Source organism: Eupeodes corollae, chromosome 3, assembly GCF_945859685.1.
Source record: "Eupeodes corollae chromosome 3, idEupCoro1.1, whole genome shotgun sequence".
Classification (NCBI taxonomy): domain Eukaryota; kingdom Metazoa; phylum Arthropoda; class Insecta; order Diptera; family Syrphidae; genus Eupeodes; species Eupeodes corollae.
The window spans coordinates 112,535,281-112,552,638 of NC_079149.1; the positions used below are offsets into that span (position 1 = coordinate 112,535,281).

At 32.3% G+C, this 17,358-nt stretch overlaps 1 protein-coding gene across 1 annotated transcript in view; it reads left to right on the forward strand.

The window, feature by feature from the left end:
* Window positions 1-17,358, forward strand: part of LOC129949388 (actin-binding LIM protein 1-like) — a 302,819-nt gene that overhangs the window by 30,362 nt on the left and 255,099 nt on the right. The gene's annotated exons all lie outside the window — the stretch shown is intronic.

Consider the following 17,358-nt stretch of genomic DNA (forward strand, 5'->3'; position numbering starts at 1 on the left):
AATTTTTGTAGATTAATTAAGATCTTATTGTGTCTCAAGTCTCGTGAGATAGACTTTTTTCTTCATGTTTCTTTTGTCTCGTAAATAAATATAAACATTTCGAACAATTAGTTTAATACTGTTTTATTTCTTTTTTTCAATAAAAGTTTATTTATTTAAAAAACAATACAAATTATGTCGCTTTAGCTAAGGTAAATAAAACTCCTTGAATCATGTGACTGTGACTTTTTTTTTGATGTATTTATTGATGATTTTATTTCACAATACGCTCGTGGATTCTAATTCTAAAATGTCTGAAAATTTGTTTATTTTGCGTGAAAAAATAGACACGTACTTCTGTTAGATTTTAGCATTTGAAGAAACATCAATAAACGTCGAAGCCTAACAAACTTTAACTCACAACAAATACTCAGTTAAATTTTCTGACAAATTTCTGTTGAATTTTTTGGTCACAAGTGAAAATTTTTGCTTTCAAAAAATATATGGTTGCCACTGTTAAAAATTCAAAATTTAACTTTTCGCAATATGATTTGTGAATAAAATTCGGTTGAACAATGAATAACGTGTCATTTAATATACTTTTTCTCATTGTGGACATGTTTTGTAAGTTACTATTTTTCCAAAACGAATGTATTTGTTTTTAAATATTCAAATTGGTTTTAAGAAAACTCAGGCATCATTTGATTGGCAATTGTTTCATTTGTGTTTACGTGTAGGATATGTCATCCTAGTCTACTATATTCGAAAATTCAATTATTCCAATTTTTAAAGTTGTACTAAAAATATTATTTTATCTAACAAACATTTTATATATATCAATATTTTTACATAATTAGTTGTAAAACTTCCAATGCAGAATATTCGTAAGGAATATAATAGTGGTTCAAAAATTATTATCATTCTTGTTTTTCGTTACTAAATGATAATAACAATATTTTGCAATTAATGAAATGAGTTCGAAGTCAATATCTTTCTTTGTTCTCAAGACATTAGGATCTAAAATCAAGTTTTATCAAGTCTAAGTAGTATTTTCTTATATTTTGTTCTTTATAAATGAAGCTCAAAATTCAAATATTTACTTGATGTCAAAAAAAAATTGTGTTACGTCAAAATTGCAATTTAAATTTAAATTGAAGTCGATAACATTATTTGTTCATTAGTTTCACGCACGACCCCATCTGCGGCACTGGACACCTTACTCTACATAACACCTCTTGATATATTTGGCAAACAAATAGCTGCAAGCTTTGCTATTCGCCTCAATGCTTCTTCGCAGTGGGCTAACAACAACATTACCCACTCCGTAATTCTTAATTATTTAGAATCAATTCCAAAGCACAGAGAAGGTGAGAGATTTTTTCCTCTTCTTCTTTGTCCATACAGCTCCTGCAGAAGTCATTTAAGGCTACACCAACTCGTATTGCATGTCTGCCTATAAGACAGTGTCCCGCAAGGACACCAATTAGGGAGCTAATATGAAGCCTGCTTTGAGATAACAAAGTCTTTAGAGCGCTTTATGTCCAGTGAAGGACACAGTTTTGTGGCTGCGCATGTTGGTAAATTGTGCCATCTAGAATTTGCTATCGCAAAAGCTGTTTCTTTTAGCATAAGTTTACTTGTAGCTATCGGTATACCTCCTCCCTTTGAGGTGAAATTGGCATAACGGTTTCATCCGACACCCAACATAGGTGAATGTTAAATTCCTGCGCCATATCCATAAGAGACGATCTACAATCGAGGGCCGTTTGAGATTTGGTTGAGACACCGTCAAGAGATTTAATAGCAGCCTGACTGTCAGAGAAGATGCGTATATCAGAAGTTGATATCACGTTGGTGGAGGTGTGTACTCTAATTCCGCCTTCCCAAACATTGTAGCGTGTTCCAGGAGGGACTTTTGGCGATAAAAGAAGTCTTGTTCTGGCTAAAAGAAAACGTGATATGAACATCTGATATTCGTATTTTCTCAGATAGTCAGGCCGCTATCAAATATCGGGACTCTGTCTCTACAAACTCTATAACATTCCATAACTGTCTAATGGAGATGGCACAACAGTTTAATATTCACCTTTGCTGGGTGCCGGCCCATAGAGACATTCCAGGTAACTGTAAGGCAGGTGAACTCGCCAGGAACGGTACAGTGAAGCCCATCCTACCACGTGTGGATCATACTGTAAACTGTTGCTAATGCAAGACGCTATGAAGAAGACAAACACCAGGTGGAGCAACATCAAGTCACAAAAAACATCTGGCCAACACTAGATTTAAACCGATCAAGGTGCTTGCTATCTTTAAGCAGATCGCATATAAGCTCGATAATAGGTTTAATAGGAAAGCACGCCAGGTGGCTAGGCGTATTCTCAAATGACTTTTGCAAAAGCTGTATGGACTAGAAAGAGGAGGAAACAGTTCTTCACCTTCTTTCTACATGTCCAGCCTTAGCTCAAAAGCGCAGGATTTACCTAGGAGAATTTTTTTCTAACGATCTAAATCATATCAGCCTCTCACATTTCGTAAGGGACTCAATCTGGTAACATTGAGCTTAGGAGGAAGCCTCAAGATTCATGTGGTATCACAATGGGCCATTAAACTCGCCTAAGTGTGTCCAATTGCATCATTGACAGCCAATTTAACCTAGAAAAAAATGTTCCCTTTAAAAGTGTTTTTTTTTTTTCAAATCTTTATGTTATTTCTGTAAAGCTAAATTTATTTGAAGACCCTTAATGACTTTTTTCGATTGTAACAAAAACGATTTTTTGATGAGACCATGTCTTTTGAATTCGTTAATTATTGATTCTTGTGTGTGGTAGGCACAATCATAAGTGGGTCTTGAATATTGTATCCACCTGTATCTCTTTTTTGCAAGAGAAAAAGTAAGCCAGTTCTGAGTAATTTTAGAGGTATAACTTTAAAATGGAATAAAACAAAGATGATTTTTAAATTAACTTATAATAACAATTTAAATATGATTTCTGGTAATAACTGCCATGGATGACTTGGTCATAGTCCGATGGAGGTCCAATTTTCGATGACTTTTTCAAAAATTTGTGGCTAAATAACTCCGCGAATGTTTGCCTTTTAAGAAATCAATTATTTAAGGCTTTTCAGTGAAGACTTCCTGAATATCTACACAAGAAATAGTTAAGCGGCGATCAATCGCTACTTTGTATCAATTGTCATTTAAAATAATCAAATGCACTCGAGCATATCCAGGTTCCAATTTTCTTTATTGATTTTACATTACCTACCTGCAAAAAGGCACATGACTTAAGCCCCCATCATAACGCGATTCAGATAATATTTACAAAAAGGCAAAAATTAATAACTTTCATAGTGTTCAAAGTTGTTAATTAATTTATATTTACTTGAGTTTTAGTGCAATATATCAAGTGTCATATTTGTCGCGATTTATTTAATCACAAATAACGCAATATAATATCATCAGCCTTATTTACAACAAATAAACTTGCCATTATTTTTAGTGTTGACTTAATAAAGTATTAATAACTAATTAGCTATGAGAGTATTAATTCTTAAGAATACACTGTGAGAAATCTTTTTGAACTAGAATTGAACGAAATTTTGATTTTATGTTTGCTTTTTGTTTCCTGATATTTGACTTGAGGTTTCATGGCGAAAACCAAGTCCATTTGTGGAAAAAGTAATTAACAATTTCAGGATACAAGAAGCTTAAATTCTAAAGGCTTTTTACATAAAAACAAATCTTAAAGTGTTCGCCCTTATCACTAGAAACATTTTCTTAAGTATGTAAACTCTTAAATCAAATAAATTGTTAATAAAATTTTGTAGATCTAAGTTTAAATTCAACAAGTTCCAAGCAAATTTGGTAATTCATAAGAATTAGTATTACGTACTCCTTAACATATGCAACAAAGTAGATCTGTTTCATTTTGGTTGGAAAAAATGCCTTAAGCCAGTCAAATTAATATCAAGGTTTTTATTACTTTCAGCACGCGTAAAAGTAAAAGTCTGAAACGTTTGTCTTAAAATTTGTTGTTTCAGGCTATGACAACACTAGTTCTAAAAATAGTACATTTAAACTCAAGCTATAGTTCTTTTTTAAATGCTCAGCTGGATATTTTAAACATTGATACAATTGCTTAATTTACAAGTTTGTACTTATTTGAATTATTAACATTGGCATTTATTTATATTTACTTGACCCAAAACATTGTACTTTTTCGAGTTAGCAGGCATTTCAAAAAAAAAAAAAAATTATACAAATCCTTTTGTGATTACACAACACACCAACAAAATGAAAATATTAACACACCTGTTTCTCACCTTGTGTACACTATTTTTTTCATTTCAAAATTGATCTAAGACTTATTTGAATTACTTAGTAAATTCTTTCCTAAAAAAAGCAATCCTAAGCTATATCTATGCGATGTTTATACGAACGTACATTAAACTAATTCGAAAATTAAATTAGTAGAACGTGATGTTCATATTAGAACATTTTCGTGTATTTTTGACTTTTAAATAAATTATTTTTTCAAGGTTTTTGACAAATTAGACCCTTTAACTGGTCAAAAAAACATTTTAGCAATTTGGAATTCATCCGTGGCGATCGTGAAAAGAAGTTAAACCGTAGTCTAGACTTTAAAGTATTAAACTATTGTTGAAGTTTTTTTTGTAAATCTTCTATTACTCTTCTATTACGTTTTAATGAAATGATCTTCACTACCATTGACTTTAGACATTGTATTTTTGAACATATAGATCCTTCAGTACATCTTTTATTGGTTCCTGAAAAAAAACCCAGAATCCAAGCTTACCAATGAGGCTCATTTATAGAATCGCATTTAACACACAAATAAACGAACTAATTTTAATAGTTTCTTCAAATGTTTGTCTGAAATTACGATTAAATAATTTTAATTGAAGTCAATTAGATTTAAAAAGTATTCATAAAAATCTTACATCATAAATGCAGGTGTTTGATACTAATTTGTCATGCAACAGTTACTTTGTATAGGTAGTAGGTACATTATATTCTCATTCATAAACGAAAATAGCCAATGCTTTACCATATTAAGTTAAATAAAATATTTTAACCATTTAGCAAATGAAGTGATGCTAATGAGTCAAATTTGTTATTTTAGTGTGACCATTTGAAAAAAATAATTCTAATTTATAATAAAAATCAGACTTTAAAAATGCGATAAGGATCTACTTCTACAAATATTATTATTTCTTTGCTGAGTTTGGATTGGTAATAATTTGGAGGCTCCATAGGAAAAACGAAATAAACATACTAAAACTGATAGCGAAAAAATGAGAATACGTGTTCAAATTCTTATACTGAGTAAAATTAAAAAGTAAAATATTAAAGGGGAAATAGTATCCTTGTATGTAATGATTATAAAAATCCAGTAAATACAATTATTTAGGTACTACCTTTCTATTGGCAAGTCTCTTGTAAACGAGACGAAACGATATTACTTTTAAAGCTTGACGAGACGAAGCTGTATATTTTGTACCGAAATTTGCGGAGAGTCGCGTATATAAAGACGTTCTACATATATACGAGTACTTCTTCTAAATAAAAGAAAAAAGTGCATACATTATGTACATTTTATAATTATCTTTGATTACTCATTAAGATTACATTTAGTTATAAAACTTTTTGATTTGAAAACTGTCATCCTCAGTGACTACTTTTTTTTTTGTAAAATATTGAAGTCCAAAGAAAATATCCAAAAATATTTTCTATTTGGAATTTAAATGCCTCTAGCATGGCCTTATAGGAAGTGTGGCATTCCAAAAACATTCAAGATTTTATTCAAACATAGGTTGATTGAGTTCAAACTTGGAAATTAAGATTTTGAGGAGATTCACGTTGTTCCTTTTTTTATTGTTTTTAATGACCAAATTTTTAAATAACAGTCTTTATTTTTATAAATTGACTTTTTTTTATATAAAATGTTTATTTTTGTTTTGCTGCAGAATGATACTCCCACAGAACCCATATTTTGCTTTTAAATTTCCTGATGAATAGTTAATAAATGTAAAAATTGTTTATATTGTGTAAACAATTTTTTTTATGAAATTCATCAAAAACTATAAGGTTTTGATTTTGTCCCGCAACAACCCGGAATTAAACAACTTTTAAGTTTATGGTAATTTCACTTCCCAAAGGAAGTTATTGTAATCGGTCTGATGTGATGAATTGAAAATATTGACATTTCTCGACGTTTTAAGGTCTATAGTATAAGATTTTTAAAGGGATGTCTGTGCGTGAGTGTGTATGTACGTTCAAACGTCCGTACGTTTGAGAAAGCTTTTTTCGTCGTCCATATCTCAAGAACTATATATCGACTTCAAACAAATTTTGTAATACAGATAATAATGCAGAAAGATGGAGAAAGCATACCATAGCAATTTGAAAAAAAAAATAAAATGTTGGTTAACCAAAAATGTTTCACGAACCAATAACGTTAGCGACCTGAATTAAATTTTATATTATGTATTGCGAGTGAGACAAACAATTCAAATTAAAAAAAATTCAAGAAACTATTTTTTTACAAATCAAAAAACTTAGAAAAAATTGTCACGTCGAATATTTTTATTTTAAGAAAAATAACGTTTTTGACGTTTAGTATAATTTTGAGAACAATCGTATTGACAGGTTTAAAAAAAAATCTTAACCAAAACACTACTGATAGTTATTTAAAATTGATATTCGACTAAAATATCTTTATAGAAAAAGATACTGACTTTAAACTAACTTCATTTTATAGAAAATAGTGTGTTCAATATTCAGTATTTTTTTTTTTATAAAAGTCCAACTGTCAGTTTTTTTGATAAAAATTAAAATATACAAAAAATACTACGCAAAATTGTTAAACAATTGTCAATTCTCGTTATCCCTTGAAAAAATTACGGTATTGACTTCAAAATGATTTTCTTTTGTGCTGAATTTTTGTTTATATATGTAAGAAATAAAAACTTTCAAGCACTGCTACTAAAATTGGTAAGGATTTTTTTTTGACTATAAATCTTTTTAACAAAAATAGATTTTGAAATCTTTATTATTATTATTCAAAAAATGTTTGGTAATTTTCAGTATTTTTTTTTATTAAAAAGCAACTAACAACTTTTATAACAAAACACCAAAACTTACAATGACAACTAAACTTAATTACTTACTTAAAATGGCGCTGCAGTCCTGTGTGAACTAGGGCCTCACCCAACAAACTTATCCATCTAGCTCGGTCCCTAGGTAGATGTCTCCAGTTTTGCGCTCTAAGTTGGGTGAGGTCACCTTTCACTTGAGCACGCCACCTGATCCGCGGTCTTCCTCTACTGCGCTGTCCTGTGGGTGTGGATTCGAAGACTTTCCAGGCCGGAGCATTGGTTTCTAGCCATCTTAGTCGTTGAACTTTTGCCCTTCTGGCTGAGTCTACGTCGCTGTATAGCCAGTACAGCTCGTCGTTCCATCTTCTCCTCCGCTCCCCTTCGATGCATTCGACACAGTGGATCACACGAAGACCTTTTCTCTCGAAGCGACCCAAGGTGCTTTCATCCGCTGTTGTCATAGTCTATGCTTCTGCACCGTATAGCAGGACGGGGATGATAAGGACCTTATACAGCGACACTTTGGTCCCTCGAGAGAGCACTTTACCACTCAATTGCTTTCTTAGTCCAAAGAAACAGCGGTTAGCAAGAGTTATTCTGCGTTTGATCTCAGCGCTGGTGTTGTTTTCTGCGTTACAGCGGAGCGAAGGTAGACGAAGTCCTTGACTATACCTCAAAGTTACGTCTGTCGATGGTGACGTCTTGAATGACAACTTAACACTGATAAGGAATAGTTTTGGACTCAAGTATCATGAAAATAAGGAACATACATTTACTTCAAATTATTTATTTCACATAGAATATTGTTTTGAATATTTTGTTAAAGTTTCAAGCAAGACAAATCGACGGACGTAATGGGAAGATATCAGCGTGGGTCGCATCCCAAACTCTTTTTTTGTTAGGACATTGGAAACGCTAAACCTAATATTGGGATAGTGTTTTGTTAAAAAACTATCAATTCATTTGTAAGTATTATAATCTGACCAAATGTTATCCACAATATTTAGAGATATAAGTTTGAACTCAATATTTTTCAAAGTTCTCAAGAAATTGGATTCGAAAATCAATTTAACTCTTGTTTTTTTAAGTTTTATGTAGAAAGGGGAAAAGGGGACATAAAAGTGTATTTACAAATATTTTAAAATACTGTATCTCAAAATTCTGTAGACAAAATTCTGACTAACCGAAATTCTGCCACCATTCCTTATTTTAAAATTCTGCAAATATTCTTAAAAAAAGATAAATCCTTATGATGATGTGCGCACTTTTTTTCAGCTCACTTGAAACTTTTTGTATTACATATTTGTTCAAACTCGTAAGCTTGTTAAAATGTTTTCTTACGTGAATATGAAAATCTAAATACCCACTTATTTGAGAAAAACAATTCTCGAGTACACATTGAATTTTGTGACATTTTTTTAAATAGTAATGAAGGAATAACAAAAATATTGATACGAATTTCAGGAGGTATACAGAGAATATCCGGCTCTTTCAAAAGTAAAGAATCCTAATTATAGCAACATGATTATGATAAATCAAGAATACGACCGTTTAATTCAAAAATTAGAAGAAAAGTATCCAAATGCTGACTGTGAAACAGGTGTGAAAAAGATAAATAATTTCTGGGAAAATTACCGGAAAGACCTCAAGAAAGTGCAACAATTAAAACATAATAACTCAACATTCAAAACTCAATAAGCGGAACGTTCATGAGCGGATGGTATTCTTCAACCGTTTCGCGTGTTTCCATGACTATTTGTCCAATTCTTTGTTTTGAAATAGCTTTCAACAATTTTAAACCTTTGTACCTATTTCCGATCGTCAACAACCTTAAAGTTAACCATTACCGATTATTGTTGCATTTTGATTTTCAAATTATAGTAGCTTTTTTCGATTAGTGGTGTCACTTCAGACAGAATTTTTTAAAAGTTAATTCGAATCTTCTTATCAACTTTTTTTGGTCAAATTTTTGTCTTTCTTAAAACAAGCTTTTAGACCAAATACCTTTTATTTTCTGCACATCTTTAGTACAGTGTTTTAAAACACAGAATTTAAGACACACAGTTTTAAACTTTAGAAATATGCCTATACTTACAGTTTTGAAGACAAAAATAATTTAATGTACCATTTATGTAATGAGAACATAGAAAACTCAAAAAGTGTTGATCCCATTCGAGCAACATATTGGCTTAGTTCCTTGAAGTTACAAGAGGACTGGGATCGATATTAAAGAATGTTATTATATGATGCTAAGTAAAATTTGGTGTTTTGAATTAATTTTATAATTTTTCAAGGTTATGAACTGGTCTTTTATTGACTCGTTAATTTTTTGTTTATTAAGGGAAATACTTTAGCTTTATACAATTTTTTAGAAAAAACGATTTCAATTTCAAATTTTTAGCAATTTCTCTTTAAAAAACCTTCAGCACTAAATATTTAAATTTCAATTTCCATATTTGAAAAATTAAAAAAAAAACTTAAACTTAGAACAAATATGTATTGATGAGACAATTGTCCTTTTTAATTTTAACAAGAGATACATTTTTTGAAACAAAGAAAACACTCGTATATTTCATGTGATATTTTCTTGTGTTTGAAACTGTATCTTAAAGTGTCTGGAAAATAATTTCGTGACTTAGGGTAGGTGCTCATATATATATGTGTTTTTTCGTTTAAGCTAATACACCCATACAAAACCCCTACTTACTCTCACAAATACCTCTTTTGTTGAATTTCGTACTATATGTTATAAAATTGCTTAAATAAATAAATAAATGTACAAACACGTTTAATTTTTATTTTTCCAACACGTCAAATGACTTGACTTATTTGCAAATCATTAGTTATACGTTATATGGCTTAAAGCTGTGAATTTTTGATGAACAAATATTTAATATTGGTTTTTTGGTTGTTCAATTTATGAGTTCTCAGTTCCCTTATAGCTACTCATACTTTTATACTTAAGGCAATTGGTAGTAAATGTAGATATATTTAGGTGGCAGAAAATTTCGATTAGAAAATATAAAATTTATTATGTGTTTATTTAAAGCAAACAATTATTTATATTACTCGTATAAGAATTAAAGTACATAAAACTAAGTATATTTATCTAAATGATAAGTAGATATAACTGATTTGTGTTGTTTTTCGACAGCAATTTTATTGAATAATAAATAAGAAAGAACTCAAAAGCATTATTAGAAAACGAGATTAAAAGATGTAAGTTATTATAATTTTTAAAGGATTAATCAAAACCACTCTTGAAAGAAAGATTCTTTTGAAACACTCACAATTTTCTTGAATACTCCAATTTCTCAACTCAAAACATTAATTATTATTTTACATTTTGAGGAGATTTAATATCAATCTTGTGTTCCATTCCCAGGACAGTCGGTTGGTGTTTATCGAATTAATTCTTCCTTTGTCCAAAAGCAATATCTACATAACAAAAATTTTCCTCAAGAGAGAGACCATATTATATGCAAATGCCAAAAAAAAAATAAGAAAAGAAAAATTCAAAACCTCAGTTTTCTAGAATTGTCTGTATTTTGTATTCACCCCTTCTTATTTTTCAAAACTGGATAAGGTCTTTATATGTACCTATGATATGCACCTTACCTATGTTTACTATATCTTGTATGATGCATTCATATACACCTATGTGCAGTGTATGTACCTATGTGATACCTACATACATATATGTATGTGTTCGTTTATTATGCCTACATAATCCCCATTATAAATAATTGTTACCCTACAACCAAGTTCTAATTAGAGCAAAACCTTGTCCAAGATAATGAACTGAAATTCTATTGTTATACGAATAAAACTTCTCTCTTTCCCCATCATCATCATCATCTCCATCTCCAACATCAGCTACACACCCACTTGTTCTTTTGCACCCTCCCTCATCTCATTTCATCTAACATCTCACATCTCATCTTATAGCTCTTCATCACCCCCTTACGAACATACATACATACATATATCAAACCTTACCTACCATACAAATGCTGCCATTCGGGTCGTGCTCCTTGGTAGTATATCTTCGTCACTTATTCAACTCTGGCCTGGGAGTTCTTTTCTTGTTCTTGTTCATGGAAATGGACAATGTTGAACAACGAGAGATGAAGAAGACGATGAGTACTTTTTGGAAAATGACTACAACTAATACCATTACTTTAAAAGAAAAGGACATCATTTAGCCAAGGAGCTGAAGCTGAAGCTGAGGCTGATGTCGAGACTAAAGCTGTAGCTGAGGAGAAAGAATGTCTCTCTGATATGGAATAAGATTGAAATAGACAAGAAGGTGAAAAATTTGGGTAATGGTGATGGGCGTATGTTTTGAACGAGGTACGAGGGTTTTCAATTATTTTGTTTGAAAATATGTTTCCCTTTCCACATGAAAGCTCATTTTTTCTTGTTGTTGAAAAAAAAGTCAATGGATACGAAGTTTTTAATTTGATTGATAATAATGGATACCAACAAATATTTGATTAAGGTTTCATTACACAAATTTTTAAAAAGAGAGTCAAATTATATTTTATTTAGGAAACTAGTGTTTTATACTTGAGGACCATAATATCCTTTTTATGAAATTTTCTATGACCGATTTGCACACTTACGGTTCAAAGTCCGCTAAAGCTTCAGGAATTTCTTCGTTTTGAAGGTCTTAAAAGGAATTTGGATCTTTGAAAAATTTTAGACCTTATCATTCACGGGAACTTAAAAAGTTCGTATTCAAACAAAAAAAAGGTCCAATGACATGAACCATCAGATTAATCAGACCCAACAGTAGTGCGTTGGAGCCTGAAAGGCTTTTGAACAATTATTCATAGCTTTTTCGAGCACCAAATTCAACTTTTTTGCGTTTTAATACATTTCAAGGATGCTTTCAGCAAATAAACTAACTACAGGGTGCGCCAGAGAAACTTACTTATTTGGAAGGTCAATAAAAAAAAGTACTTCAGTTATTTGGTTAATTTTATTTTTTTATTTGAGAATACAATGTCCCAATTTTTTTTATGCAGTCTTAAAAATGACATCGGATAAATGGCGACCCCCATTGCGCATACACTGATGAAGTCGATTTTTGAAATTCTTATCCACTCTTCGCAGCATATCAATCGGTATTTTGATTTCAAATAACCACATAAAAAGAAGTCGAATGGAGTCAAATCTGGAGAGCGTGCCGGCCATTGGAGATCGCCTCTGAGAGAGATGAGGCGGTCGGAGAAATGTTGTCGCAACAAATTCATTGAGTCTCGTGCTGTGTGTGCTGTGGCTCCATCTTGCTGAAACCACACGTTCCTAACGTTCAATTCTTCGAGTCTTGGAAGAAAAAATTAATCGATCATGTTCCTGTAACGAGCTCCATTCACGGTAACTGCGCGTTCGTTTTTTTAAAAAAAATAAGGACCAATTATTTCCATTACCGACATCGCACACCAGACAGTAACTCGCTCACAATTAAGTGGCTTCTGGTGAAGCCCACGCGGATTTACACCACACCAATAACGCATGTTTTGCTTGTTGACGCAGCCGAAAATGTGGAAGTGAGCCTCGTTACTGAAAAAAAACGACCGCGTCTTCAGGCAGGTTGTCAATCAGCATTTCACATGCATTTTGACGGGCAACAAAATCGCGTTCAGTTGATTCTTGCACAACAGCCAATTTATAGTAATGAAATTGGAGGTCTTTATGGAGAATTCGTCGAACAGTGGTGTCAGAAATTCCCATAGCAACTGCGTGTTTGCGAGCCGAACGCTGGGGAGAACGCACAACTGACTGCCTCACTCTTTCGATATTTTCTGATAGTCCGTTGAAATCCATTTCTGGGTTCAGCGACACTTCCACACTCCCGAAATGAGTTAACCCACGACAGAATCGAATTACGGCCAGGAACGAGTCTGTGAGGAGGAATTTCAATAGAAGCGAGCGCGGAAGGCACGTTGCGTAGCAACAAGTTAGCGACCGTTAGAAAAGAAACTCTCAACTGCGAAGGACCGCTGCTCTCTAGACCAGAGCATGATGGCAACTGACTTGAGGGAGAAACAAACATGGGAACTTCCCCCTCCAGATGCGCCCCTTTTGCCCCTCTACCCGCCCAACTCACCGCGCGGGAATTTTTTCAAATAAGTAAGTTTCTCTGGCGCACCATGTATTTCGTAGACCTTTTTGATGAATCCGTCATTGTTATGACACAACCATAATCTAGCAGGGAATCGTTCTACAAGCTTTTCTACCTTTCCTGATTATTACTATACACTTTGGCAGGGTAAACTCCGAGGGTCCTGGTCTACGCCATCCTCTCAGCGGAGTCATGACATTTTTCACTGTCTTTTTCTATACATGTATCAGGAAGGACTTTACGGGTGAATTCTTCTTGTGAGTGTGTTTGATAGAGCACGCAAGTCTCGGATCCATAAGTGAGTGCAATAACCACGGTGTTTTGTCTAATTCGACATAAGATCGACAAGAAATTGGCAAACATTACGATCTACGGTAATAATATTTTTAGTTGTTCTTGTTCACACACATGATTCCAAGTATTTGTTTAGGGAAAAGAGACTGCTAAAATTTCACGACCTTAGTAATAAAGTTTCTATTGTAAGTTTTCAAATATAAGAACCGACAAAATAGAGGGTAATTCAAAAAGAAACCTCTTATTGGAAAACTCTATATAGTGAGAGTGACCTTCTCTAAGTACCTCATCAGATTTGTCAGCTTCACAAGAAAATTTGTTTTCTAGACATTTCCCTCTGTTGCAAAGTCGATGCTTTTTGTCGCATTTTTCTTTATTTTTTTTGTTGGTATTTAGCACAATTTTTGAAAATCTTTTCGAAAAATTTATTTTAGAATGACTTGTATGCAAAATATCCTAATTCAATCCAAGCGAAAAGGAATTTTTCTCTTTCGACGCCATCGATCGTGTGCTCATTCCTCATTGTCTTGGCTTGTCTAGCTTGTCTAAAAGCCGAGCGACCAATATGCCAAAGAGGTGGTGGCGGGCGGCGGTGGTGGTGTCGAGCGACGCTATTATAAAATCTTTAAGTAGACAAAGACACAAATAGGAATGTTCTCAGTCAAAGACCAGCAGACGTAACGGCGGAAAATTCATAATGAAACATTTAAATTTGTCTGACACGAGAACAAGATACGAAGACGACCGCAACGATGCGTCAATTCAAAGAGAATACTGTAAAGAGAATAAGTTAGTATTTAAATTGTTTTTGTCGTTTTGTATATCAACTCAGTCGGCGGCGGTGGCTGCGGCTGGCGGTAGTCGTGTTATTTTATAAACTCAATTATTTATTTTCACAGATAATTTCACGATCTATTTGTATAGTATAACCCAAAGCTCATTATTCGCATAATACACTTTTATCCAATGCGAAAAAAAAGTTAATTCTATTTTTTTTAAATTTGTTTTGAACTTTTGATTGTTTTAAAATTTTGTTCTTCGAAATGAAAAGTTAATACAAATATATTTTCTATTCGTAATTTGAATGTAGGTTAGAATTATGGAAATTTTCAAAGAACAAATTAATTGAAAAAATATTATTTAATCAACCCGAAACTGCATTGCAAAAACATTGGGATACTTTTTTTAATGCCGAACACTGCTGTTTTGATTTTGAAACTCGCCATAAATTTTATTATCAAATTTTGTTTTTAAATATGCAATTTTTAAAACATTAAAGTTAACTATATTGAGTCAGGTTTAACATTCCACATTCGCGTAGTGCGGCTAAAGAATGAATCTCTGTGCTTAACAGTACGTCTGAAATTGGGCAAAAGGGTATAGGATAGGCATTCCCAGCAGTACGGGTATTACGGTTGAATTGTTTAAGTGCAGGAATGCAACTGGCTATTTCACTAGAGCATTGTTTACAAAAATAACGATAAAACAATTACAGGCATGAGACCTTGCGGGGCGGCGGTGTTCAAGAGAAGCAAATGTCTCGATGAGAGAACGATCTCCTACCATTTTAAGAGCTCTTTTTTCAATTCTATTCAGAAGACTTGAGGATCCATCCCAAATATTGCAGTTATACTCGAGTTTGAGACGAATAAAAGCTTTGTAAATTATAGCCAGATCGGAAGGATTAAAAAACTTCTTGCATCGTCGAAGAAAACCTAAACACTTAGCAGCATTTTTGCCAATGTCAAATATGTGATCACTCCACAACAAATGCCACCCATGGATAGTAGCATTGGGGGAGGGTTACGCTTGTGTGACAGTAAACAGCTTTGGACAATGCTGTCAGAATCAGAATTTAATGAGCTGCCCTCGGTAGTTCACATCCGAAGAACAAGGATAAGAAACTAAACTGTCATCAGCGAAACAATGTAGTGGGTTAGAAGTTTCAGACAAAAGATCATTTATGAATTTAAGAGAGTCGGAGACAAAAAGGAGCCCTGAGGGACACCAGCATTTATTTTATAAATTTCAGACTTGAAACCAATGAATACAACTTGAATTGAACGGTTAGAAAGGTAATTTCTAACCCAACAAAGAAGAGATTCATCAATACCAAAATCGCGTATCTTCGATAAGAGAGCTTGATGCCAGACTCTATTAAATGCATTTGAAATATCAAGTGCAATAATCTTACTTTCTCCAAAACGATGTACCGATTTGTTCAACTGTTTGGTGAGATAAACCACGAGATCACCAGTGGATCTATTGCAACGAAAGCCATATTGCCGGTCATTAAGAAGCTTCCGTTCTTCAAGATATTTCTTAAGCTGAAAATTGGTCAGCGTTTCCATGACCTTTGAAACGTAAATGCGATCGGACGATATTTAGAGGGGGAGGAGGATTAGCCTTTTTTAGGGACATCCACTCGGAAAGGCACCAGTAGAATAGATGTAAAATCTTACGCAGTGGTTTTGTAGGCTTTAAGGAACACCTCTATAGAACAATAGCGGTAATACTATCCGGGCCAGCGGATTTAATAATCTTACTTAGTTTCCGGAAATTCTTAGTAGTTATTATATTTGTCTTTATTTGAATCTAGATGAATTTAATGAGGTCATAGTTTTAAAAAATATGTTCTCGAGTTAACATCCGTTTTCATCATTGTTTTTATATTTTTGAATATATTTTAAAAACTTGATATACTTGAATTATTTAGACAACGGTTTTGAAGTGCAAATCTAACTTTCAAACTGTTTTGACTTTTTCAGTTTTTTTAGAATCAAAAAGCTTAATGTATGTTTTTTTTTTTTTAATTTAAAAAAATAAAATTTCAATAACCTGAACTGTTAAAGTAATTTTGGAGTCGGGAAAAGTGCACTTTGATTGCCTTGAGGCATATCTTGTCGACTGGTGTCATCGAGCAAAGATTTTTTTGAAGTTTTGTATTCAAAATTGTAAAAATGTTATTATTTTGGGAACTAATACTAAACTTTTTAATTATTTCATAGAAAATTTTTAGTTATTTTGTTTTGAAAACGTCCTTTTTAATAAATTTCGTAACTGTACTGAAAACAGGCCGTTTTCCTTAAATTTTGTATCTACATTTTTGTAGAAGTTTCTTAGTGGTCTGTTCAAAATCGTCATTTTTTCAAACTCTTACTATATTTTTTTTCGAAAGCAGCGTTTCTTTCGTAAACATTAAATACTACTCCCTCGTCTGAGATAACAAACGAAATGTAATTAAAATAGTTAACTTTTAAGAATATTGCCATTTATTAGAAACAAGCTCAAGTTTTTTTATTTTTTATTAAAGCGAAATTATTAAAAAGGCTTACTTTAGAAACATTTTCCAAGGTACTTTTTGGCACTATTTGTTATGATTTTTAAAATTTATCAGAAAAACAAGAGTATCCGAAAATTATTGCGATTTGATTAATTTAAATTTTTGTTTAATAATAACTGCTATAGTTTTGTTTAATCAACTATAAAACCATTTCCGACAATTTGACAAACCTGATTCTTTAGAGAAATTATCAGATTTCCCATTTTTAATTTCCTGATGTTCTTTCTTCTACCTAAGTATTGTAAAGAATCAATGTTAATTCCTTGCAAAGACAGTATTTCGAATGTGAGTGCTGTAAATAAAATTTCGCTGTACATTTACCAGTTTTCTAAATAATGCATTCTTTGAATTCCTCTAGAAAATGGGACATCAAATTTTGCAAACACCGATCATATGACTTTAAGAATATACCAATTATTTTTGTCAGCTGTCAATTGATTGCAATCATTAAAGACTTTATTTATTCTTTTGCATTCAATCTTTAGATCGTAAA